Consider the following 27886-nt stretch of genomic DNA (forward strand, 5'->3'; position numbering starts at 1 on the left):
GTAGATGACATGATCTTATACACAGAAAACCCTAAGGAATCCTCCAGAAAACTACTGAAACTAATAGAAGAGTTCGGCAGAGTCTCAGGTTACAAGATAAACATACAAAAATCACTTGGATTCCTCTACATCAACAAAAAGAACATCGAAGAGTAAATCACCAAATCAATACCATTCACAGTAGCCCCCAAGAAAATAAAATACTTAGGAATAAATCTTAACAAAGATGTAAAAGACCTATACAAAGAAAACTACAAAGTACTAGTGCAAGAAACTAAAACAGACCTACATAAGTGGAAAAACATACCTTGCTCATGGATAGGAAGACTTAACCTAGTAAAAATGTCTATTCTACCAAAAGCCATCTATACATACAATGCACTTCCAATCCAAATTCCAATGACATTTTTTAATGTGATGGAGAAACAAATCACCAACTTCATATGGAAGGGAAAGAAGCCCTGGATAAGTAAAGCATTACTGAAAAAGAAGAAGAAAGTGGGAGGCCTCACTCTACCTGATTTTAGAACATATTATACAGCCACAGTAGTCAAAACAACCTGGTACTGGTACAACAACAGGCACATAGACCAATGGAACAGAATTGAGAACCCAGATATAAATCCATCCACATATGAGCAGCTGATATTTGACAAAGGCCCAGTGTCAGTTAACTGGGGAGAAGATATTCTTTTTAACAAATGGTGCTGGCATAACTGGATATCCATTTGCAAAAAAATGAAACAGGACCCATACCTCACACCATGCACAATAACTAACTCCAAGTGGATCAAAGACCTAAGCATAAAGACTAAAACGATAAAGATCATGGAAGAAAAAATAGGGACAATGTTAGGAGCCCTAATACAAGGCATAAACAGAATACAAAACATTACCCAAAATGATGAAGAGAAACCAGATAACTGGGAGCTCCTAAAAACCAAACACCTATGCTCATCTAAAGACTTCACCCAAAGGGTAAAAAGACCACCTACAGATTCGGAAAAAATTTTCAGCTATGACATCTCTGACCAGCGCCTCATCTCTAAAATCTATATGATTCTGTTAAAACTCAACCACAAAAAGACAAACAACCCAATCAAAAAGTGGGCAAAGGATATGAACACGCGCTTCACTAAAGAAGATATTCAGGCGGCTAACAGACACATGAGAAAGTGCTCTCAATCATTAGCCATTAGAGAAATGCAAATTTAAGCTATGATGAGATTCCATCTCACTCCAACAAGGCTGGCATTAATTCAAAAAACACAAAATAATAAATGTTGGAGAGGCTGCGGAGAGATTGGAACTCTTATACTCTGCTGGTGGGAATGTAAAATGGTACAACCACTTTGGAAATCTATCTGGTGTTTTCTTAAAAAGTTAGAAATAGAACTACCATACAACCCAGAAATCCCACTCCTCATAATATACCCTAGAGAAATAAGAGCCTTTACACGAACAGATATATGCACACCCATGTTTATTGCAGCACTGTTTACAATAGAAAAAAGCTGGAAGCAACCAAGGTGTCCATCAATAGATGAATGGTTAAATAAATTATGGTACATTCACACAGTGGAATACTACCCATCGATAAAGAACAGTGACGAATCTGTGAAACATTTCATAACATGGAGGAACCTGGAAGGCATTATGCTGAGTGAAATTAGTCAGATGCAAAAGGACAAATACTGTATAAGACCACTATTATAAGTTCTTGAGAAATAGTATAAACTGAGAAGAACACACTCTTTTGTGGTTATGAGAGGGGGGAGGGAGGGAGAGAGAGGGTTATTTACTGATTAGTTAGTAGATAAGAACTACTTTAGGTGAAGGGAAGGACAATACTCAATACAGGGAAGGTCAGCTCAACAATGACTCTGTTTTCTTGTAAATTTTCTGAGAGATTTGAAGGAGACTCACTTTGTTAGTTGTAACAGGCAGGCATCCCTGCTGGGAAAGTGTTGGTGCAGAGACAGGCAATTTGCTAGCCTCAGAGATATAAATAGGGTCACTTGCTACAATGTGTACAGCAGAGCACCATTTGGGCCCTTTTTGTAGTTAGGTCCCCACCCTCACACCGTTGACCTGTATGCTTCTCCTCAGATCCCAGATTTGAATGTCAGACTTTTTTGAAGTTTACAAGGAAAAATGTACTAATGTCACTTTGCTGTAAAAGACCACTGGGAATTTTTTTTTTTCCCTCAGAACATATTTATTGTGAGACATAAAATGAACCATAAAAGGCCCCAAGCCTGTTGTTGTTGAGTTGATTCTGACTCATGGTGACCTCATGTGTTAGAGAGTAGAACTGCTCTGCAGGGTTTTTATCTTCACTGAAATAGATCACCGGGCCTTTCTTCTGAGGTCCCTCTGGGTGGGTTCAAACTGCCAACCTTTAGGTAGTAGTTGAGCACAAACCATTTGTGTCACCCAGGCAGGGACAGATTACCCAATAAGCAAGGTATGCACAGGCTTACTTGTGCTTACTTACTAACCCGTAGTGACCAATTTCACCTGTTTCAAAGATGTGGTAAAACCCATGTGAAATCGAGTCACTGCAGATTAGTAAGTAAACACAATTAATCCTGTGTGTACCTCATTCACTGTAAGCAGATAAGTGCCTTGCGTATTCGTTAATCTGCCCCTGGGACCTTGGCATAAAACAAGGGGGTTGGATAATAGCTTCATTTTCTCACTGATTGATCATTTATTTGAGCACCTTGATGTGCCACAGCTGTGCTAGGGCCTGGGGCTACAGCAGTAGACAAGCCAGACCCCTTCCGGTGGGTGGGGAGAGACAAGGGCCAGTTCTGCCCCAGGGGGTAAGTGCTAAAACAATAAGCTCGTGGGGCTGAAGGAGCACTTGGTGCAGCAGCCAGCCTAGACCTGGAGGGGTCTGCGGCTTTTTCTGGAGGAAGTAATATCTAGAAAGAAATCTAACACTGGGTAAGAGCTAGGCAGGTGATGAGCTGGAGCACAGAGTGAGGAGACGAGAGACCTGATGTGTTCAGGCACTGAAATAAATTCCGCAAGGCTGAAGCGGATTCCACTTGGGAGCAGGGGAGAGGGAAGACCTTGGCTACAAGAGCCATACTGGAAGAGGCTGGAGTTTGCACTCCCTTCTGAGATGATGATGGGTTTTAAGCAGGAGAGTGGTGTGGCCAGATACGCATTCCAGAACAATCACTCTGGCCACTGTGTGGAGAGCGGACTAGAACAGCAAGAGTGGAGGAGGAGCGCTATTTGGGAGGCTATTTCTGTTGTTCGGATGAGACGTGGCAGCTTGAACTAGCATGGCCGAGGTGCAGGCATCTTGAGCTGAGCCCTGTGATGGGGAGGGAGGCTGATGGAGAGCTTTGGGTAATGAGACCACGTCTGCCGTGGAGGAGCCACTGGGCAGCAGGACAGTTTGGGGAGCCCATGTTTGTGCCCTCATGCCACCGCAGCTGCCTACAGTACTTTCCTGGGCAACTCCACTGGTTGTCCATTTTTCCAGACGTGTTAAAACATCTCTCCTCATCTGTTTCTTTCTTACTATCCTATACATTAATGTAAAACAAAACCAAACCCATTGCCATCGAGTGGATTCCGACTCATAGCAATCCAAGGAACAGCTAGTGGATTTGAACTGCCAACCTTTTGGTTAGCAGCTGAGCTTTTAACCACTGTGACGCCAGATTAACTTAGGACACTAAAAAATTCTTAGACATTTCTTCCCTTAGCAACAGATAGAGTGGCAACAAGAAGGATAATCACTGACCGCATACACATGTCAAGCTGTGTTTGATACTCTCACCTGTGTTTCATGCCCTCACCTGTGTTTGATGCTTTCGCATGTGTTTGATGCTGTCACCTGCGTTCCATGCGCTTACTTGTGTTTGATGCTTTCACCTGTGTTGTCTCCTTACTAGGACCAGCTGCATTTTAGTCAATTCCAACTCATGGCGACCCCATGGGTGTCAGAGTAGATCTGTGCTCCCTAGGGTTTCCAATGGCTGATTTTTCAGAAGTAGATTGCCAGGTCTCTTTCTTCCGAGGTGCCTCTGGGTGGACTCAAACCTTCAACCTTCTGGTTAGCAGCTGAATGTGTTAACCATATGCCCCAGCCAGCACTCCATTGCTTCCTTAGGTACTCTCCATAAGTCAGAGAGGTGAATTACTTGCCGATGACCACATGGTTAGCAAGAATTTAGATCCAGTTGGGATTTACTTCAGAGGTTTTCCATGACATCATGCTGCCTCTATATCATTCCAGGAAACACGCGATGCTTGACACACTACTTTTGTAAGTAATTCCTTTGCTCTAAGAAGTGACTCTAATGGTGGAGTTTGACATGTGCAGCCTGAGTCACATCACTCATCACTTAGATTGTGCAGAGGGAAGTCCCAGTGCTGACACAGCCCTTCGGGAATTATTGGGATAAGTAGAGACAATACTTGCTGATCTTCTATCCTTCTGTCTTCTGCGTGGAGCTCCGATTTGGGAATCAGAGACGCAGAGGCAGAGCAGCTCCGTGGCCTTACTTACGTTGGAAACGGAATTATTAATCAGGTACCGCCAATCTTCCTTAATACGCTGTTGAAATGTGTTAGAAAATGACAAAAAAGTGTAGATATTTTCTATAAAATTAAATCTATGAGCAGCATCATAGACTCATATTAATGTTAACCTAGCAGAGCTGAGAAAAGTTATGAGAACCAGAGAGATGATAGCACTTAGTCAAAACAATGCCGTTAGAGAAAAGAAACGAAGCCCTATCTCTGAGGAGCTCACAGCTGTCCTTACACGTTAAGTTTTCTTTGTGTTGAATTTGTGCCTGTTTGTTTATTGTGGTAGCTGAGCCTTAGAAGCTAGGATGAAAATGGAAGAAAAGCTAGCTTTTGGAGAATAGTGGAATAAGAGACATGAGGATTTAGCAAAGGCAGATGGAATGAAGTGTGTCAGAAATAATGGCACACCCTTGGTGGCCGGGAGATACCCCTCATATGTTTGGATGCCGATCTTCTGCTAGAGTTTAGCCTCTGCTACATTTCCGACCCCGCCCCCCAGATGGTGTAAATGGTTATGTGCTTGGCTGCTAACTGAAAAGCTGCTAGTTCCAGTCCACCCAGAGGTGCCTTGAAAGAAAGGCCTGGCAATCTACTTCTGGAAACTCAGCCACTGAAAACCCTACGGAGTACAGTTCTACTCTGACACATATGGGGTCGCCCTGAGTTGGAGTTGACTCGATGGTAACTGTTTTTGTTTTTTAACACCCCTGGGGATGAATTTTTCTTGGGGATTATTTGTCCCCTCAAAATAACACAAGAAAGCATGAAATTCTGCAAAGACTCGAGTTTCAAGGGGTAGTTATCCTCAAATGTGTCCTGTAACCCATAGGCACCTTTCTGCACAGGGAAATTTTCAAGGAAGTAACTTCTGTGGAGAATGTGCAAACTGACAGGTCCAGTGAAGAGAGGAAAAAAGCTTGTCAGCAAAGCAAAGGAAAAAGGCAACACTGTTAAATCATCTGTCCAACGCTGAATTCTTTCCAAACTGCCATTTTTCACCCAAGCACACCTCTGCCCTAATGGCAGCCTAGGCAGGACACATCCTCTAGGGGTACCTCTTCCTGCGTTTATCCACATACATTTGTGGTAGTGGACGTCACGTCACTACATGTTCCCTGTGGTCTGAGCAAAGTTCTCCTTTCAGGGGAGGAAGGTCACAGCCAGTACTCCTGCCTGTCCAGCCCTACCCCATACTAGGCCTAAAAGTCCATGTTCATGAAGTCACAGAAGCCTGAGGCAGAATCCAGGCAAGGAGCTGTTGGCTCCAGGGAGTTCACAGGAGTCAGAGAAGGTGCTGGAAGGAGAGGGAGGCAGATGCAGGCTGAAGAGCACAAGAGGTGGCTCAGTTGTTGTTAGTTGCTGACAAGTCGGTTATTACGGAAGAAAAATGTTGCCCGGTCCTGCACCATCTTCATGATTGTTGGTATGTTTGAGCCTGTTGTTGCAAATATTGTGTGAGTCCACCTCATTGAGGGTTTCCCTCATTTTCACTGACCCTTGACTTTACCAAACATGATGTCCTTCTCTAGCATTTGGTCTTTCCTGCTGATGTGTCCAAAGTAAGCGAGCCATCTTCACTTGTAAGGAGCATTCTGAGACTGATGTGTTCGTTCTTCTGGCAATCCAAGATGTAGTCAATATTCTTTGTCAGCACCACAGTTCAAATGCAATCAATTCATCTATCTTCCTTGTTCATTGTCTAGCTTTCGCATCATCTGAGGTGACTGAACAGACTATGGCTAAAAAGCTGACACCCAGCTACTATGATTTCAAGAAAATCTTGGAGTTGGAAACTTTAGTGTCATAGGACATGGTCTTTAGAACTAAAATAAGAAATCAAGATAATGAAATTCAGTGGTTAGTTTGAGGGTTTCTGAACTGTCTCTGAGCTTTGTGGGTTGTGATCAGGAAGGGGGTCAGAGGGACCCACTAATAGCCCAATATTTCACTTCTTACTGACCCCATCCTGGTGGATTCCTGAGGAAGCTGAGGAGAGATGGTGAAGGGTGGCTGGGAAATTTGCTTATAAAAGAAGCCAATTAGATTATGCAATTACAGGGAGAAACTGCTCAGTGCATTTGGTTCCCACAGAAGCCCTCTGCCTGCTGTGGCAATTACACTTTGAAGCCAGCCCATCCTTGCCACAAGGGTTCACTCAGATCTTTCCGCTAATGAAAACAGAAACTCAGCACCCCCGCTGCTCCTCAGGGGCTTGGAGTACAAATACTTAACTCATACTGGTTTATACCGAGGTCCATGGGCAGAACAGTTTGTGCTTGACCACTAACCTGAAGGCTGACAGTTCGAACCCACCCAGTGGTCGCAAGGAAGAAAGGCCTGACAATCTGCTTCCATAAAGATTACATGCAAGAAAACCCTATAGAGCTGTTCTACTCTGTAGCACATGGGTTGCCAGAAGTCAGGATTGACTTGATGACTAAGGGTTAGTTTTGGTTGAGCTTTGGTTTACAGCGGAGTCCCTGGGTGATGCAAACTGTTGATAACCAAGGTTCGAGTCTACCCAGAGGCACCTCAGAAGAAAGGCCTGGTGATCCACATCTGAAAAACCAGCCATTAAAAACCGTATAGAGCACAGTTCTACTCTGACACACATGGGGTCACCATGAATCTGAATCCACTCATGGCAACTGGTTACTGATTGGTTTATAGCAGATTTGTAAGCACCCCTTTCACCAATGGCTGGTGGTACTGACTTCACAGTTCTGAGGCATGGGGAAATGATTGACATTCAAGAGGCAAATGGCCATTAGTCTGGTGGCCTGTGAAGTGTCTTGGGGCACCTTAGAGGAGGCAGAGTGGAGGAAGATTGGAGCAGCAAAATGCCCTGAGGTGCTGGGTCTGTGGAAACAGAGACTGTGTGGTTCTTCTTCCATCCCCACTTATTCTGGAAGCCTAGAGACCAACTCAGTTCCTCATTCCTAATGTGTTGCCATTTCAGTTCTTCTGTGTTTCTGTCTTGATCTCCAAGAACTTGATTCACTTCATCCCTTTAAAAAATTTCCTAATGCTCAAGACCACTCCTGAGAGGCCAGAAAGATCTACAAAGGCTTGCATTCCTACTAGGACATTTGAGTCCTGTTACATCTCCGCTTCAAGCCAGCAATCTTGGATTTCAAGAGCTTGACCTCAATAATGCTTCCCTCTGTTTTGGAGAGCATTTACAACACTCTGGGGCCTCTGCAGTTTTGTGGGGCATAAGCATTGTAGAGTTTTCCACTCCGCAGTGTCACATCATCTGGGTACAACCTGAGAGAGCTAAACATGTGAGCCTTTTTAGTATCCCCAGCTAGCACTTCCATGGTGCATCCCCAGGGCTTTCTATGCTCCTCGCCCTCATCTGAGTCATTCACATACTATCTCATTTAAGCCTCACAGCAGCCCTGTGAAGGCAAGGCTGAACTGAGGCGCAGAGAAACAAAGTCACTTGCTCAAGGTCTTAGAGCTAGTAAATGAATGAAAAACAAATGTTGCTGTCGAGTCGATTCCAACTCATAGTGTGACCCTTTAAAAAAAAAAAAATTTTTTTTTTTTTCTCTTTAGAACAGAGTAAAACTGCCCCCTAGGGTTTCCAGGGAGCAGCTGGTGGATTCAAACTGCCAACCTATTGTTTAGCCAAGTAAATGAAGGAACTGGGATTCAAATCCAGAGTATGCCTTTTTAAAAAAAAAGTATGCCTTTTTAACTGCTCCTTAATCGCCACACTGTAGCAAAGAACAACTAGTGTTATGCTTTTCTCAGTTTTTCATATTAAATCATCTCTCAGCCCATGCTTTTATATTTTTCCTAATGCCCTGAGATCATTTTTGCCTCCTTTTTTTTTTTTTAATCATTGTCTAAGTTCCAAATTTGAAGTTAAACGATAGTGATCATGACTGAGTGCTCACCCTGTGTTAGACACTTCACATTCATTCTGCCATTTACAGATGAGGAAACTGAGGCTCAGAAAGGGTAAGTGGCTTGTCCAAGCTTCCACAGCTAGTAGGTGGCAGGCTTGGCTCATTCTCTCACCAGCTGCCTCCTCTGAACATTCCTATTACAGTAACAACAACCACCACAGCAAAAGTGTGTCCTCCTTGCCATTCTGCAGTATGGAGTAGTTCTGGAGCTAAAATCCCAGTTACACTCTGACGTTATCAGATGAATTGTCAGTGTTGTTAGCTGCCCTTGAGTTGGTCCCTGAGTCATAGCGACCCCACGCACAACGCGACAAAATGAGGCCCGGTCCTCAGCCATTCCCAAGATCAGTTGGGGATCGGATTGTTGTGATCCATGCAGTTTTCATTGACTGATTTTCAGTAGGAGATCACCAGGCCTTTCTTCCTAGTTCATCTTAGTCTGGAAGCTGCACTGAAACTGTTCTGCATCATAGCAACGCACAAGCCTCCACTGACTGTGCACGAGGTGCATTGGTCAGGAACCAAACCCGGGGCTCTAGCACGGAAGGCGAGAATTCTACCATTGAACCTACTGGGGGTAAGGTAGGATGGTTGGGCATTAAACCAGGTCTACTGGACTTCAGGTACCGTGTACATTCCACTCCATCATGCTTCAGGTGTATATCTTTGAAGAGAAAGGAAGGGAAGTAGACAGAGGACTGAAGCAGGACTTCAAACCGATTAGTTTCAGTTCAAAATCCAGCTGAGAATTTGCATTCCTAACAAGTTCCCAGGAAGTTATACATAAGAATCACCTGGGGATCTTATTAAAATGTAGATTCTTATTCAGTATATCTCGGGAGAAATGCAAAGTCTCAGTGCACATTGACTTAGTGAATCCTGAGCCATTGCCCCAGGGCAAATAGAGGCCTAGGTTCCCAGGAGCCTCCAGTCACAACATTTTTGTCAACTGATCAATGCATAACCTTTATTTTATGTTTCCGTTTTTTTTTTTTTTAATTTACTTTTTGTTATTGCTTTATTAACGTGGAACTCACGACCAACAGCGTTGTGCCTCATGCCTGAGCAAGCATAGCTAACACACGTATTTCCTCCCTACTACAGTTGAGGGCTGTTTTAAACAGCAAAATCACCAACAAAAAGCATTAAATGAATGCGAAAAACGTGGCACTGCACAGACCAGGAAAAGGACGCTTGTTTACAGCATGAGAGCAAACACAGGAAGACAGAGTGTCATTTTGTTTGAACTCAGCTGGGAATGTGCACAGTTTCACCCCTCTGTGTGTGTCCACAAATGATTATGAAATCACCAAGAGGATTGATTTGGGGTTACGGATCAATTTAGGTGAATTGCAAATATGAAATCAGCGAATAATGAGAATCAGCTATCTATGCTGACTCAGAGAGGTAGGAAGGTATGTGATTAAGAGCTAACAACGGGGTTCAAGTCCCACTCCACCACCAACTGACTGTAAACTTGGGCAGGCAAGCTGGTGCACCTCCTTCATCTATAAAATGATCAAACCAGAGTACCTGGGGCTATTATCAAGGAGTCCTGGTGGCACAGTGGTTAAAGCGCTTATCTGCTAACTGAAAGGTCTGCAGTTCAAACTCACCTAGCAGCTCCATGGGAGAAAAGACCTGGCAATCTGCTCCCCTAAAGATTACAGTCTAGGAAACCCTATGGGGCAGTTTTACCCTGGAGCCCTGGTGGCGCAGTGGTTAAGAGCTTGGCTGTTAATCAGAAAAGGCTGGCAGTTCGAATTCATCAGCTGCTTCTTGGAAACTCTATGGGGCAGTTCTACTCTGTCCTATGGGGTTGCTATGAGTCAGAATCAACTTGACAGCAACAAGTTTGTTTTGTTTTGTTTTTGTGTAGGGTTGCTGTGAGTCAGAATTGACTCAACAGCACACAACAACAAAGGTTATTACTGAGGTCTCCGAGTGGTGCAAAGGGTTAAGTGCTCTGTCACTAACTGAAAGGTTGGTGGTTTGAATCCACCTACAGGTGCCAAGAAATGAAGTGACGCACTGCATTGGACAAATCTGCTGCAAAAGACCTCTTTAAAGTGTTAAAAAGCAAAGATAACACCTTGAAGACTAAGGCGCACCTGATCCAAGCCGTGGTATTTTCGGTTACCTCATAGGTAGCCAGACAATGAATAAGGAAGATCGAAGAAGAAATAACGCCTTTGAATTGTGGTGCTGGCAAAGAATATTGAATACACCATGGACTGCCAAAGAACAAACGAATCTGTCTAGGATGAAGTACAACCAGAATGCTCCTTAGAAGCAAGGATGACAAGACTATGTCTCAGATACTTTGTACATGTTATCAGGAGGAATCAGTCCCTGGGGAAAGACATCATTCTTGGTAAAGTAGAAGGTCAGCAAAAGAGAGGAAGACCCTCAATGAGATGGATTGACACAGTGGCTGCAACAATGGGCTTGAGCATAACATTGATTGTGAGCACGGTGCAGGACCAGGCAGTGTTTTGTTCTGTCATACATGGGGTTGCTATGAGTCAGAACTGACTCGATGGCACCTAACAACAATAGCAATCAAATACAAACACCTTGGGCTATTATCAAATAAGAGTTCCTGGGGCTATTTTGTGGGTTAGTTGAGTTAATGTACACAGAAAGCCTGGCAGAGTGCACAGAGGAAATTCAGTACAAGTTGGCTGTCACTCCTTGTTGAAAGACTGAATGTCTGTGGCTTGAGGTAGGGGTAGGTCCATAGAAGCAATGTGCTTTCTCAGAGCCTCAGGCAGATTTAGCCTGTGCGGGTAGCTGATACAATCACACAGCAAGGGCCCTGATGTCAATTTACCAGAAGGATTTTCAGTGTGGGAGCCAAGAGTTCCAGATACAGTGGCCCAACACAGGGATTGAAATGTAGCAGCCAGATAATCTGAGCCACTGCAGGTTGACCAGCTCTCTTTCCAACAAAAGCTGGCAAATTAGGTGCTGTTGATCTCTTCTTCAGGGTCACTTTGCACAAAAGCCCATCGTTAGTTCTTTGTAAAGATGATGCAAGGAGTCCCTGCTAACCAAAAGGATAGCAGTTCAAGTCCACCCAGATACACCTCAGAAGAAAGGCCTGGTGATCTACTTCCAAAATATCAGCCACTGAAAACCCTATGGAGCACAGCTGTACTCTGACACACATGGGGTCCCCACAAGTAGGACTTGACTTGATGGCTACTGGTACTGGTAAAGGTGATGCAAACTGCACAGCCTCGATTCTCAGGAAGATTATCCGCTCTTATTTAGCAGTTTACCACAATGTCATGGCAGCTGGTTGTCTAACTATAACTCGCTTGCTGCCGCTTTGGATATGATCTATGTCCGTGTTGCTGAGTCTTCTGAGTTCTGAGGGCAGTATTCAGGCCCACGACTGAGAACCAGTTAAAATCTGAGGAGGACGCATAGCTGACATTGACGCTTAGACTGTTTTCATGGTCACAGCAGAGCTGCAACCCTCCAGAACCCCACAGAAGCTATTTTTATTCACACTTACAGAAATTACCTCTTAATGCATTCCTGTGGAATTTTCAGACATTGGTACAGGTTTGGTTTTCGTCATCACTGAAATATGAAATCTCCATCTGCTGCTGCTTCTTTTTTGTTGTTTAATTACCAGAAAAGCTGCCGGAAATGAAGCCTCATTTCTTTCTTTGTTCCCAGCCCCCTTTCGGTGCGGTAAGCTGTTCACATGCTCACTCTCCTCTCCTTTTAGGGCGCTGAAATTATGTTGTCAGCGTGTTGCTCACTCTCCGCTGACTTACCCTCTTCATGCATTTCTCAGATCCCTGTCACAGTCTTAATTGGTTTGGCTGATCTTTATAGTCACATCTAGCAGGTGATTTTTTTCTCTTTCTTTCTTTTTCTTTCTCTCTTTCCCTTCCTTCCTCCCTTGACCTTTCCCTCCCTCCGGTCCTCCCTTCATTTCTTTTCTTTCTTTCTCTATAATCTTATGAAAGGTTGTGGTATGATATAATCAAATGTATTTTCTATGGGTGGGAAAGAATGATCAAAATATTTTAAAGTTTCTCAAGAGAAAGAGTTGAGCTAAATGGAATTTTGAATCTGGGCTAGCCCTGTTTTTAGCCAATGGCCATTAGCTAAGTGAAGTTTCTAGGCTGGGTGCCAGTGTGTTTTCTTTCTTTAGCTTCCCAGGGATTAGGACACTCTTGGTGTGGAAGTCCCAGCTTCTGCTGTGATCCACTCCTGCAACAAATGGGGCCACTTGAGAACATCGACCCCTCCTACTGCCCTGCCCTGCACCAGCCCCACTGCAGAGCCTAGGACCAGCCTCCAGCTCAGGCTGAGGAACTGAAGCAACTCTGGGACTCAGTGTTACCCCTGTGCTGATCTGACCCTGAGCTTGTGCTCCAGCTCTGACACTGGGCTTGTCTTTTGTTCCTAAGATTCCGTCCACCTCACGGCTCTGGGACATGGATGTCTGTCCTGGGCTGTGTGGGTCTGAGCCCCCGTGCCTGAGACAGAGTCTAACACTAGGCTCACCAGGACTCAGGGCCTGCCTGCACTGGCCAGGCCTTCCTCCAGCTCAAAAGCTCTCTCCTTCCACTGTGGCCTGGAGTGTGGGCCCTGCTGCTTGCATATTGACCCTCCCCAGTGAGTTCTGCCTTCCTCCTCAGTTGCTGAAGGAGTGTCTTAGTGATCTAGTGCTGCTATAACAGAAATACCACAAGTGGATGGCTTTAACAGAGAGAAATTTATTCTCTCACAGTCTAGGAGGCTGAAAGTCCAAATTCAGGGTGCCAGCTCCCGGGAAAGTCTTTCGTTCTCTGTTGGCTGTGTGGGAAAGTCCTTGTCATCAATCTTCCCCGGCTGAGGAGTTTCTCAGCACAAGGACCTGGAATCCAAAGGACACACTATTCTCCTAGTTCTTGTTTCTTGGTAGTATGAGGTCCCCTGTCTCTCTGCTGGATTTTCCTTCTTATGTTTCAAGAGAGACTGATTTAAGACACAATCTAATCTTGTAGATTGAGTCCTGCCTCATTAACATGACTGCCTCTAATCCTGCCTCATTAACATCACACAGGTAGGATTTACAACACCGGATAATCGCATCAGATGACCAAATTGTGGGCAATCACAATACTGGGAATCATGGCCTAGCCAAGCTGACACATATTTTTGGGGGACAAAATTCAATCCATAACAAGGAACCCCTGTCTGGCATCTGTTGTTGTTCCCCTTCTTCCCTCCTTCCCTGGTGGACCTCTCGTCTGTGGTCATGCCTGCGGGGCTCCATGTTCTGCAGGAGTACTTTACCCAGCATCTGTAGCTGAAGGTTTGCCATAGGCCAGTGAGGGAGGAGTCCAGGGCTAGTCCCTGTCCTTCCCAGGCGCCCTTCTTGGTCTAGAGGTAGGACAAGTGGTAGTCACGGTCAGAGAATTTAAGGACTTAATAACTGCTTTGAAATCCATTTCTACTTTTTCGCTCCTTTCCTTGGCCTCTTAGATATAAGCTAGTCTTAAGATTCTCTCAAGGTTCCTGGATGGCACAAATGGTTTGCTCTTGTCTGTGGCAACTAACAGCAAACTCACTTAAAGTTTGGCTGTTTGAACCCATTCAGCAACGCCACAGAAGAAAGTCTTGGTAGTCCGGACTAGCTGTTTCTAGAACTTGCGTATAACGAGTGAACAACTGTTTTGATGAGTTAATCTTTAGTTTCCCAAGAGAAGGGGAAAGAGAAGATGAGAAACAGAAAAAAATTCAAAAGGCACCTGCTTCAGACAAATATAAAATTAACAGTGTAAAAGGCTAATTACATTCCTTCTGAAAGGAGAGGGAAAAAGGTTTATATATGGAAAAAACAGATTTTGAAACATACACATACAAAAAAAGGTACCGTTAAAATCGGTTTAGACAATAACTCAGGCCCTTGGCAGCTTTATCACTGTCTGACTAAAAAGCCGGCACTTACTGATCCCCAAAGCATGGAAACAAGAACAAGGTAGATCTTCTACATTAAACAAAAGGATCACTCAAGACAAACCATCACTTCTTGAAGGTTTCTTCACTTTTTTGCTCTAAAGTATCTCTGAAATTAACAATCTTGTTTATGTCAAAAGTTCCCAGTGTGGCCGTTGCAGTTCCACAGAGTCCCCTGTGAAGCTGTCCAGTTATAGAGATAAGCATACTTATTTGCACTGCAGTGAGAAAGCCTGGAAGAAGCAGGTATCTGGCCTGGAAGAGGTGCAGTACTGGGTTGAGAAGGCACCATGAGAGCTACAATGATCTGGAGGGATAGTGCTTGTCTGACCTTGTGTCTTGGAATTTAGGCAAAAGTCAAATTGTCTTTGACCCCAACCCAAACCAAACCCACTGCCATTAAGTTGATTCCAACTGACAGTGACTCTATAGGACAGAGTAGAACTGCCTCATAGAGTTCCCAAGGCTGTAATCTTTATGGAGGCAGACTGCCACATCTTTCTTCTGCGGAGCGGCTGGTAGGTTCAAACTGCTGACCTTTCATTTAGCAGCCTATTGCTTAACCACTGCACCACAGGGCTCCTTTGCCTTCGGCCAGGGCTGAAAAAAGCTAAACAGAAACAGTTCTCAGAGTCACAAAGATAAAACAGAGAAAGTCCCTACAGGTTTTGAAATGACACAATGTGTACCCAAAGGACAAAGTTTGTCCATGGAATTCTTGTCCTTCTGAACTCCTCACCCCTGGAGCCATCTCAGAGACAGACACGCTGGACTTCTGCTTGTCCTTTCCCTAAAGACTTTTCCTTTTATAGACAACACAACACTCAAGACAATAGACCATAAGAACAGGTGCTAGAAGGTTAGAATATAATTTCCCTGAGTTACCAGATTTATAAGTCTGATCAGATAACCAAGAAGTCTCAGAGAATTTATTCCTAAGAAAACAAAATAAACACACCACTGAAGGTTCTCAACAAAATAACCAGTCCAACCAGTTGCTATGGAGTCAAACCCGACTGAGGGCGACCCCAAGTATGTCTGGGTGGACTCAACCTCCAGCCTTCTGGGGAGCAGCTGAGTGAGTTAACCATTTGGACCACCCAAGGGCTCCTCTCAACAAAATATCAGAGCTCAGTTCAGTGAGACTTTATCTCCATGGGCAGGACTTTCAGGCATGGGAGCTAGTATTGAGAGTACTTGTTCAAGGTGGCAAGGGCTTCAGGTCGATCTTGGTGAGCCTCCATTTTGTCAATGCCCTCAGCCAAAGACCACAAACACACCTGTAATTGAACAAGTTGGGTTTATCTCCTTGGAACAAGGTTCCTGAGAGCCTCCTCCCATCTTCCCTGACATCACCTCTCCACAGTTGCCAAGGAACATTTCCCAATTTTGTTCTGTAATTTTATTCAGAGAGTCCTTTTTTATCTTTGACCCTTCTTCCTAAGTGTGTACAGTGGCAGTGAAATTGTGTATGTGAGGAAGGGGGGCTTTCGCAACAACAACAACAAAAGCCTGTCTAAGTATTCCCCTAGGTACAAGAACTATTGAGCAATTAGTTCTAGATGGAATTCTGTAGTCATCCTAGGGCATCCTGCTCAAACCATACCTAGCCTTTTTTTTTTAGTTAACCTTTTAATTTTCGGAAACCCTGGTGGCATAGTGGTTAAGTGCTATAGCTGCTAACCAAGAGGTCGGCAGTTCAAATCCGCCAGGTGCTCCTTGGAAACTCTGTGGGGCAGTTCTACTCTGTCGTATAGGGTCGCTATGAGTCTGAATTGACTCGATGGCTGTGGGTTTTTAATTTTGATATAATTGTAGATTCACATGCAGTTATAATAATAGAGAATGAAACCCCTCAGTGGTAACATCTTACAAAGCTATAGTACGATATCACAGTTATCACAGTTAGGATATTAAAATTGATATAGTCAAGATTCAGAACAGTTCCATCATCACAGAGATCCCTCAAGTTGCCCTTGTATAGACACACCTACTTCTCTCCTAACCCCCCATCTTCTTAATTCCTGGCAACCAATAATGTATTCACCTCTATAATTTTATATATATATTTCAAGAATGTTATATAAATGGATGAAGTCATATTTTCTGTAATCTTTTGAGATCAGATTTTTTTTCACTTAGCATAAATCCTTGGAGATTCATCCAAGCTATTGTGCATATCAATAGTTAGCTCTTTTTTTATTGCTGAGTAGTATTCCATGGTATGTACATACCACACTTTGTTTAACCATTCACCCACTGAAGGACATCTGAGTTGTTTCCAGATTTTAGCTACTATGAATAAAGCTACTATAAACATTTATGTACAGGTTTTGTGTGAACATAAATTTCCATTTCCCTGCAATAAATGCGCAGGAGTTCAATTTCTGGGTTGTATATTTTGTTTTTTAAGAAACTGCCAAACATTTTTCCAGAATGATGGTGCCATTTTACAGTCTCACCAGCCATATATGAATGATCTAGTTTCTCTTCATCCTCACCAGCATTTGATGTTGTCACTATTTTTTATTTTAGCCATTCTAGTAGTTATATGGAATTCTTGATTGGTACAAACAGTTAATGTGCTCTGCTGCTAACCAAAAGGTCGGAGGTTTGAGTCCACTCAGAGGTGCCTCAGAAGAAAGGCCTGGCAATCTACGTCTGAAAAATCAGCCATTGAAAACCTTAGGGAGTATAGTTCTGCTCTGAATCTGTGGGGTTGCCATTAGTCTGAGTTGATTCTCAGCAACTGGTTTAGCAGGTGTAGAAAGATATGGTGGTTTTAACTTGCATTTTCCCAATGGCTAATGATGTTGAACAACTTTCATGTGCTTATTTGCCATCCATCTATCATCTGAAATGTCTGCCCATGACTTTTGCCCGTTTTCTAATAGAATTTTTTTTCTGACTGTTGAGTTTTGAGAGTTCTTTATGTATTCTAAATAGTAGCTCTTTGTTGGAAATGTGGTTTGCAAATGCTTTCTTCCAGCCTATAGCTTGTCTTTTCATCCCTTAATAGAGTCTTTTTTCTGCATCGTTTTTCAGGTGTCAAGTCTAAGAAGTCTGCCTAATCCTAGATCCCGAAGATTTTCTCCTCTGGTTTTTTAAAAAATGTAATAGTTTTATATTTTAGATTTAAGTTCATGATCCAAACAAAACCAGTTGCCATTGAGTCACCTCTGACTCACAGCAAATTCATGTGTGTCAGAGTAGAAATGTACTCCCAAGGGTTTTCAATACCTGATTTTTCAGAAGTAGATTGCCAGGCCTTTCTTCCAAGACACCTCTGGGTGAACTTGAACTTCCAAACTTTTAATTAGCAGCTGAGAAGTTAATTGTTTGCACCACCCAGGGACTCCGGACAGCATATGGTTGTATCATATTTTTTATTCCAGTCTACAATCTCTGTGTTTTAATTGGTGTATTTAGATCACTTATATTTAATATAATTATTGATATGTTAGGGATAAATTTGCCATTTTATATTTTGTTTTCTGTTTGCATTCTCTCTTTTCTTGCCTTCCTGTCAGTTACCTGATCATTTCTTTAGAATTCCATTTTGATTTGTCTCTAGCATTTTTTAAAATTTTGTTGCATTTTAGGTGAAAATTTACAGTGCAAATTAGTTTCTCATTCAAAAATCTTATATACAAATTGTTTTGTAATATCACTTGCAGTCCCTGCAACATGTCAGCCCTATCCTCCTTTTCTTTCCACGCCGGGTTCTCAGTGTCCATTCATCCAGTTTTCCTGTCCTTTCCTGCCTTCTTGTCTTTGCTTTTGGGCAGGTGTTGCCCATTTGGTCTCATATATTTAATTGAACTAAAAAGCACATTTCTCACGTGTGTTATTGTTTGTTTTATGGGCCTGTCTAATCTTTGGCTAAAAGGTGGATTTCAGGAGTGGTTTCAGTTCTGAGTTAGCAGGGTATCCAGGGGCCATAGTCTCAGGGCTTCCTCCAGTCACTTTTTGACCAATAAGTCTGGTGTTTTTTGTGAATTTGAATTTTGTTCTGCATTTTTCTCCTGCTCTGCCTGGGACCCTCTGTTGTGATCCCTGTCAGAGTAGCTGTTGGTGGTAGCTGGGCACCATTTAGTTCTTCTGGGTTCAGGCTTGTGGAGGCTGTGGTTCACATGGCCCATTAGTCCTTTGGACTAATAATTTCCTTATGTCTTTTGTTTTCTTCATTCTCCTCTGCCCTGAATGTGCTGGGACCAATAGATGTATCTTAAATGGCCGCTTGCAAGCTTTTAAGACCGCAGGCACTACTCACCAAAGTAGGTTGCAGAACGTTGTCTTTATGAACTATGTCATGCCAATTGACCTAGATGTCCCCTGAGAGCATGGTCCCCAGCCCTTAGCCCCAGTAACTGAGTCCCTCAAGGTATTTGTATGTGTCTAGGAAGCTTCTAGGACTTTGCCTTGGTCAAGTTGTGCTAACTTCCCCGTATTGTGTTTTGTCTTTCCCTTCACCAAAAGTAACACCCTTCCCTTTCCTCCTAACAATAAAAGATTGTTTTCTTATGTGTGTAAAGCTTTTCCTGGGTTTTTATAATAGTAGTCTCATATGACATTTGTCCTTTTGTGATTTACTTATTTTACTCAGATTAATACCCTCCAGATACATCCATGTTGCGAGATGCTTTGCAGATTCATCATTGTTCTTTACTGTTGCGTAGTTTTCCATTGTGTATATGTACCATAGTTTATCCATTTATCTGTTGATGGACATTTAGGTTGTTTCCATCTTTTTGCTATTGTGAATAACGCTGCAATGAATATGGGCGTGCAAAGGTTTATTCGTGTGATGGCTCTTATTTCTCTGGGGTGTATTTCTAGGAGTGGGATTGCTGGATCATATGGTATTTCTATTTCTAGCTTTTTAAGGCAGCACCTAACCATTTTCCTAAGTTGTTCTGCCATTTTACATTCCCAGAAACAGTGCATAAGACTTCCAATCTCCCCACAACCTCTCCAACTTTTGTTATTTTTTTGTTTTTTAATTAGTGTTCGTAATTTTGGGGTGAGATGGTATCTCATTGTAGTTTTAATTTGCATTTCTCTAATGCCTAACAATCACAAGCATTTTCTCATGTGTCTGTTAGCCACCTGAGTCTCTTCTTTGGTGAAGTATCTGTTCATATCATTTGCCCCTTTTTTAACTGGATTATTTGTCCTTTTATTGTAGAGGTGTTGGATTTTCCTATAGATTGTAGAGATTAGGCTTCATCACATATGTCATAGCCAAAAATTTTTCCCAGTCTGTAGATTATCTTTTCACTTTTTTGGTGAAGTATTTTGATGCACCTAAGTGTTTAATTTTTAGAAGATCCCATTTATCTAGCTTGTATTCTAATGTTTGTGTATTGTTATGCTTTGTATGCTGTTTATGCCATATATTAGGGCCTCTAGCATTGACCTGGTTTTTTTCTTTCATGATCTTTATAGTTTTTGGTTTTATATTTAAGTCTTTTGAACCATCTTCAATTAGTTTTTGTGTATGGTATGAGGTATGGATCCTGTTTCCTTATTTTACAGAGGGATATCCAGTTTTGCCAGCACTGTTTGCTAAAAAGACTGTCTTTTCTCTATTTAATGGATTTTGGGCCTTTGTTAAAGGTCAGGTGGCTATAGGTAGATGATTTTACATCTGGCTTCTTGATTCTGTCCTACTGGTCAACATGTCTGTTGCTGTACCAGTACCAGGCTGTTTTGACTACTGTAGCTGTATAGTAGCTTCTGTGGTCAGGTAGCGCGAGGCCTCCTACTTTGTTGTTGTTCTTCTTCAATGGTGCTTTACTTCTCCGGGGCTTATTTCTTTTCTATATAAAGTTAATGATTAATTTTTCCATCTCATTAAAGAATGCTTTTGGTATTTGGATCAGGATCGCATTGTATTTGTAGATTGCTTTGGATAGAATTGACATTTTCACAATATTGAGTCTACCTATTTATGAACATGGTACATTTTTACCACTTGTGTAGGCCTCTTTTGGTTTCTTGCAGTTGTGTTTTGTAGTTTTCTTTTTATAGGTCTTTATGTCCCTGGTTAGATTTATTCGTATTTTATTTTTGAAGGGACTATTATAAATGGTGGAGCCCTGGTGTTGCGGTGGTTAAGAAATATAACTGCTAACCAAAAGGTCAGCAGTTTGAATCCACCAGCCACTCCTTGGAAACTCTATAGGGCAGTTCTACTCTGTCCTACAGGGTTGCTATGAGTCAGAATCAACTTGACAACAACTAGACGGGATAAATTGTATTTCTTTCCTGATTTCCTTTTCATAGTTCTCTTTATTGATATATAAGAACCCTACTGATTTTTGTATGTTAATCTTGTGTCTTGCTGCTCTTTCTATTAGTTCCAGTAGTTTTCTTGTGGAGTCTTTAGAGTCCTCTATGTATACAATCATATCATTTGTGAATAGGGATAGTTTTACTTCTTCCTTACCAATTTGGATGCCCTTTATTTCTGTTTCTTGCCTTACTGTTCTAGCTAGGGCTTCCAGCAAAATGTTAAATAGGAGTGATCATAAAGGGCACACTTGTCTTGTTCCCATTACTAGGGAGAATGTTTTCAGCCTCTGCCCCTTGAGAATGATTTTGGCTGTTTGTTTTGTATAAAAAACCCAGTGCTGTTGAATCGATTCCGAATGATTTTGGCTGTTTTGTATAGATGCCCTTTATTATGTTGAGGAATTTCCCTTCTATTTGCATTTTATTTGAGGGTTTTTTATCAGTAATAGGTATTGGACTTAAATGCCTTTTCTGCATCAGTTGACATGACCATGTGGTTCTCTTCTTTTGCTTTATTTATGTGGTGGATTATGTTGATTGATTTTCTAATGTTGAACCATCTTTGCATACCTGGTATGAATCCCATTAGGTTGTTGTGTATTTTTTTCTTTTTTTTTTAATGAGGTGCTGAATTCTATTGGCTAGAATTTTTTCATCTATATTCATGAGAGACATTGGTCTGTAATTTGTGTGGGTGTGGGTGTGTGGTGTCTTTGCCTGACTTTGATACCAGGGTTCTGCTGGCGTCATAGAATGAATTCAGAAGTATCTCTCCCTTTTCTATGTTATGAAATAGTTTGAATAGTAGAATTCTCCAGTGAAGCCATCTGGGCAAGAATTTTTTTGTTGTTGTTGGGAGGGTTTTTATTACCTTTTTAATCTCATCTCTTATTGTGGGTCTGTTCAGATTCTCTACCTCGGTTTGTGTTAGCTTATGTAGTTAGTGTGTTTCTAGATATTTGTCCATTTCACATTTGTTGGAGTACAGTTTTTCATAATACTCTCTTACGATCCTTTTTATTTCAGTTGGGTCTGTTTCAATGCCCCTTATTTCATTTCTTATCTGACTTATTTGCTTCCTCTCCTGTTTTTCTTTTGTCAGATTGGCCAGTGACTTTTCTATTTTATTGATCCTTTCAAAGAACCAGTTTTAGTTTTGTTGATTCTTTCTATTGTTTTTCTATTCTCTATTTCATTTATTTCTAGTCTAATCTTTATTATTTCCTTTCTTCTGGTGGCTGTTTTTTTTTTTTTTTTCTTTCTGCTTCTCTTTCTTTTTGTTCAAGTTGTAGGGCTAATGTTTTGATTTTTTTCCTTCTTTTTGCTCTGTGTGCCTATTGGTATAACCTGACCTCTGAGCACTGCCTTTGGCTGTGTCCCAAAGGTTTCCATATGATGTGTTTTCATGTCATTTGATTCTAGGAATTTTTTTAATTTCCTCTTCGATTTCTTCGATTACCCAGTTGTTTTTAAGCAAGGTGTTATTCAGTTTCCATGTATTTGATTTTTTCCCTTGCTCTTCCTGTTATTGATTTCTATTTTTATGGCATTGTGATCAGAGAAAATGCTTTGTATTATTTTGATGTTTTGGATTTTATTGAGGGTTGCTTTGTGGTCTGCTCTGGAGAATGTTCCATGTGCATTGGAACAGAGTGTTGGCTGCTGTTGGATGGAGTGTTCTATATATGTCTGTGAGGTCAAACTGGTTGATTGTGGCCTTTAGATCTTCTGTATTTTTGTTGGGTTTCATTCTAAATGTTCTGTCCTTTACCGAGAGTGGTGTGTTGAAGCCTCCTACTGTTGCTATGGTGCTGTCTATTTCTGTTTTCAGTGCTGTTGGAGTTTGTTTTATGTACTTTGGGGCCCTGTCGTTGGGTGCATAGATATTTATTGAGGTTATATCTTCTTGGTAGATTTTCCCTTTAATCATTATATAATGTCTTTCCTTGTCTTTTATGGCATATTTTGTCTTAAAGTCAATTTTATCTGAGATTAATATTGCCACTTCTGCTCTTTTGTGGTTACTGTTTACTTGATATATTTTTTCCTATCCTTTGATTTTTAATATATTTATGACTTCGTGTCTAAGGCGTGTCTTTTGCAAACAGCATATTGGTTGGTTGTGCTTTTTGATCCATTATGCCCTTCTCTGTCTCTTTACAGGTTGTTCAAGCCACTTATATTCAATATGATTATTGGTAGCTATGAGTTTATTGCTGTCATATTGTGCATTTGTGTGTGTGTGTGTCTGTGTGTGTGTGCGCGCTGCTGACATTTTCTTTGTTCCTCTTACTTTCCTGTGTGGAGTTCCTTTTGTTTGTGGATTTTCTTTCCTTTTGTTATTATATTATATTTTTCTTCTTTTTTTATTGTGATGAATATGCTTGTTAACTTTCTTTGTGGTTATCTTGAAATGTTCCCTTATCTTCTAAGTTTGAACCAGTCTTTTATTACTTTTTTTTTTTAATTGAGCCAATCTTTTATTACTTGATATTGCCTTGAATTCTTCTCCTTTTGAAATTTCTATGCCTACACTGTGTTTTCCCCTTTTATGGTTTTGACATTGTTTTTATTTACAGATTGATGTCTCTGTTTTCCTGTTTTAAGTCTTTTAGTTTTGTTTTATTATTGAGAGTTCTTTACTTAGGTTGGTATCTGGCTGATGCTGTCCTGTGTCCTAGACTCCATTTGTTGTCTGATGTTGTTGGTTCTCTAACTGAAGGACTCCCTTTAATATTTCTTGTAAGTTTTGTTTGGTTTTTATGAATTTCCTTAATTTCTGTTTATCTGTAAATATCCCAACTTTGCCATCATATTTGAGTGAGAGTTTTGTAGGATATATTATTCTTGGTTCACAGTTTTTTTCTTTCAAGGTTTTATATATGTCATCTCATTGCCTTCTTGTCTGCACAGTTTCTGTCGAGTAATCAGATCTTAGTCTCATTTCCCATTTGTAACTGACTTTTTGTTTTTCTCAAGCTGCTCTCAGGGTTCTTTATTTGCCTTTGGTTTTGGCAAATGTGATTATGATATGTCTTGGTGACTTTCTTTTGGGTTCTATCCTATATGATGTTTGTTGAGCTCCTTGGATGGTCAGCTGTTTTGTCTTTCATGATATTTGGGAAGCTTTCTGCCAGGAAATCTTCAACCACCTTCTCTGTGTTTTCCATTGTCTCCCCTGTTCTGGAATTCTGATTGCATGGAAATTTTTGCTCTTGATCGTGTCCCACGTAATTCTCAGGTTTTCTTGATTTTTCTTCATTCTTTTCTCTGATTTTTCCTCAAACAAAGCGGCATCCATGGATTCATCTTCAATCTTACTGATTCTGTCTTCCATTGTTTCAAACTTTCTCTTAAATCCTCCTGTTGAGTTGTCTGTCTCTGAAATTCTGTTGTTGTTCTTTTGAATTTCTAGTTGCTGTTTTTGTATGATTTCTAATTATTTATTTTGACATTTTGTTCACGTAGTATTTTCATGAATTCTTCTGTTGCCTTGTCTGTGTTTTCCTTGATTTGGGCTATATTTTTGTTGATTTTGTCTGTATTTTCCATGTTTTTGTCTATTTTTTCCTTGCTTTTATCTGTGTTTTCCTTGATCTCTTCCCTAATCGCTTGGAGAGCCTTAAATACTGTTGTTGTTGTTGTTAAGTGCCTTCGAGTCAGTTCTGACTCATAGTGACCCTATGTACAACAGAACGAAACACTGCCCAGTCCTGTGCCATCTTCACAATTGTTGTTATGCTGAGCCCATCATCGCAGCCACTGTGTCAATCCATCCTCTTTTTTGCTGACCCTCTACTTTACCAAGCATGATGTCCTTCTCAAGGGACCGAGCCCTCCCAATAACATGTCCCAATTATGTGACACGTAGTCTCGCCATCTTTGCTACTAAGGAGCAAAACATTAGCCTTTTGAATCCCATATCAGGTAGTTCCACTGCCTTTTCTTCTGCCCTAAGGTCATCTGATTCTTTAATTTGGCCACTTGCTGGAGCCATGTTGTCCTACTGTTTTATATGTTTTGACATTTCCTAATGTCTCTGAGACATTAAGGTATTATTTTCTTTATTTATTGATTGTATATTCATTTGTTTCATCCTGCTTCTTTGTTTTGTTTTGATATGTCTGGGTGGGGAGCTTGGCGTGCGTTGCTGCTTGCTTATCTGTGGGCATGATAGTACTACCTTTTCCAGGTGGGCAGGGCAGCAGTAACAAGGTGACCCGACTTCGCTGTACACTGGTTTGGCAAGGTGGATGAGGGCAGACTGGGTGTGGGCTGTCTACCTTCTGATGTTGGTGCAGTGGTGTGGGAGCAGATAGGCGGGGTGTCAGACGGGGAGTGGTATAGGCTCACTTCCCTCCTTTCAGCAGCTGGTCGAGTGCCAGGTGGGGAGGGGCAATGTGAGCTCTGTGCAGTGGCAGGCCTGAGCTAGGGACGCTCTAGCTAGCCATGGTGGCACAGCAAGGGCCAGCAGGAAGTGGTGGTGTGGTACAGGGCTATGTGGCAGAACAAAGATAAGAGATAGAAAAAAACAGGGGCATAGCTGGTGGATGGGGGCAGGGTGGACCTGGGAGCTGGCAGGAAGGGGGTGAGATGATGTATGTGGCTAGGTGGGAAGTAGAAAGTGAACAGCTGGTGGCTCTTTTTCACAATGGTGCAGCATTGCCCAGCAGGAAGGAGGGGGGAGGTGTTTTGTGGGACTAGGTAGGAGGGAAAGAAAAAATAAATTAAAAATTGCATGGTGGGGGCTGGCAGGTGGGGGCAGGTGGGACCTGCCATGGTGGCATGCCAGTAGCTCTCTACCCACAGTGGTACAGCGAGGCTTGGCAGGAAGGGGTAGAGGTAGCATACAAGGCTAGGTGGAAGGGATAAAGAAAAGGAAGAAAGGAAACAAAGAAAAAAAAATGGCACCACAGGAACCAGCATATGGGGGCAGGGAAGACCCAGGCTGGCAGTGGGCCAGTGTCTCTGCAGTCAAGGTGATATGGCGTGCCCCAGCAGGAAGGGGTAGAGGTGGAGTACTGGCCAGGTGGGAGGGAGAAAGAAACAGAGGATAGGGAAAAAGAAAACAAAATGGCATGGCATGAGCTGGCAGGTGGGGGCAGGGCAGACCTGGGCTAAAGGTGGGCCAATAGATCACTAGCTAAGGTGGCTCAGTGTGGCCCATTGGGAGGGGTGGAGGTGGTGTATGGGGCAAAAGGGTGAGCAGTAGGAAAGCATGTTTCCCTGGTTACTGGTGCTCTGTCTTCTGTTTGGATTTCCATGAAGTTGCCTTCCCATACCCACCCCCCGGGGTTGTTGATGACTGTGCTCCAAGAGAGCGATGCTGTGCTGCATTAGTTGGCGGGGACCTCCACTCCATATCTCTCCTTGTTCTCTGTTTTCCTTCGGTGTCTTCTTCCATTTGGTGTTTGATCTATTTCTTTATCCCTTCATTTGATGTTTAGGGTTCCAGGATTGACATTCGTGTCTGTTTTACTTAGTTTTTTGGGTCTTTGCTGCAGAGGGACTGCATGACGTGTCTATCTAGGGCCCCATGTTCTGTCTGCTTCCCCTATCTATAGCATTTTTGAGTGTATCTCTTTGTATAGCTTTTTAGTGGTTGCTGTAGGTATTACATTATGTGTGTGTATACATGTGCATATATATATATATATATCAATCATAGTCTACTGGTACCGTCCTTTTACCAGCTCAAGTGAAGTGTAGAAACTTCACCTCTCTTTATGTCTTTTTACCCTCGCCCATTTATGATATAATTGTCTTAAATGATTTCTCTGCATCCTTTAGAACCATACCAGACAGTATTATAATTTTTACTTTAAACATAATTTAGAAGCATGAAAAGAAAAAGACAAGCATATTATATTTATTCATATTTTTGCTTACTGTCTTAGGCTGAGTTCTCTAGAGAAGCAAAACCAGTGGCGCATATATATATATACATACAGTTGGAATTGACTCAACGGTGACAGGTTTGGTTTGGTTTTATATATATACATAGAGAGACAAAGAGAAGGACAGACAGACAGAGAGAAACAGATTTATATCAAGGAAATGGCTCTTGAGGTTGTAGAGACTGGAAAGTCCTAAGTCCATAGGTCAAGCATCAGGCTGGAGGCTTCTCCTGACTCACACAGCTGCAGGTGCTGACAAATCCAAGACTGTCAGACTGCTGGTTCACAGGCTGTGGAAACTGATGAATCCAAGATTGGCAGGTAAGATGGCAGGCTTCTGGCTCAAGTCCTAAGAACTGGAGTTCAGGTAATGATGAGACGAATGCAGGATCCAGAGCAGAGCAAAAGCCAGTGATCTTTACCAGAAAGATCATGTACTGGATGCTAGGCCACACCCTCAAGAAAACTCCATTTCAACTGATTGGCTGCTCATAACAGATCTCATCAGGGATGTGACTACATCATTACATAACTACCAAACTACATCATAACTGCCAAGCCACTGAGAATCGTGGCCCACACAAGTTGACACATAACCTTAACCATCACAGTTAACATGCTATTTCTTTGTTTTTAATGTTCTGAGATTCCTTCTTTTGATGTTTCCTTTATGTTTAGAGAACCTCATTTAGTGGTTCTTTTAGGGCCTGGCAACAAATTCTTTTAGTTGTCCTTCATATGAGAATATCTTGATTTCCTCTTCACATCTGAAAGATATATTTACTGGATATAGGACTCTAGGTTAACATCCTTTTCTTGCAGCACTTGAAAAATGCTGTGCCACTTCCTTCTGCCCTCCATAGTTTCTAAGGAGAAATCCAGTATCTGTTAGATTTAGGTTGCAGCGTCACAGGGAGGTACTCATGTCAACATGGGTACTAAGTCAAATGTTCCCTAAGTTTGAGTCTTCAACTTCTGCCAAAGAATTTAATATTTATTGTACATTCTTTAAATTAGGAAATTTATCATGTAATATATTGCAGCATATAACCAAAAAACCAAACCTGTTGTCATCTAGCTGATTTCGACTCACAGCAACCCTATAAGGCGGAGTAGAACTGCCCCATAGGGTTTCCAAAGGGATGCTGGTGGATTTGAGCTGTCAGTCTTTTGGTCAGCAGCCATAGCTCTTAACCACTACACCACCAGGGCATATAGTAAAGACTTAACCATTATTTTTCAACTAAAGTT

At 41.9% G+C, this 27886-nt stretch overlaps 1 protein-coding gene across 1 annotated transcript in view; it reads left to right on the forward strand.

Moving 5' to 3' along the window:
* The window catches only part of CYSLTR2 (cysteinyl leukotriene receptor 2), a 44726-nt gene that overhangs the window by 11152 nt on the left and 5688 nt on the right, over positions 1-27886 (forward strand). The gene's annotated exons all lie outside the window — the stretch shown is intronic.

Source organism: Loxodonta africana, chromosome 17 (assembly GCF_030014295.1).
Source record: "Loxodonta africana isolate mLoxAfr1 chromosome 17, mLoxAfr1.hap2, whole genome shotgun sequence".
Taxonomy (NCBI): domain Eukaryota; kingdom Metazoa; phylum Chordata; class Mammalia; order Proboscidea; family Elephantidae; genus Loxodonta; species Loxodonta africana.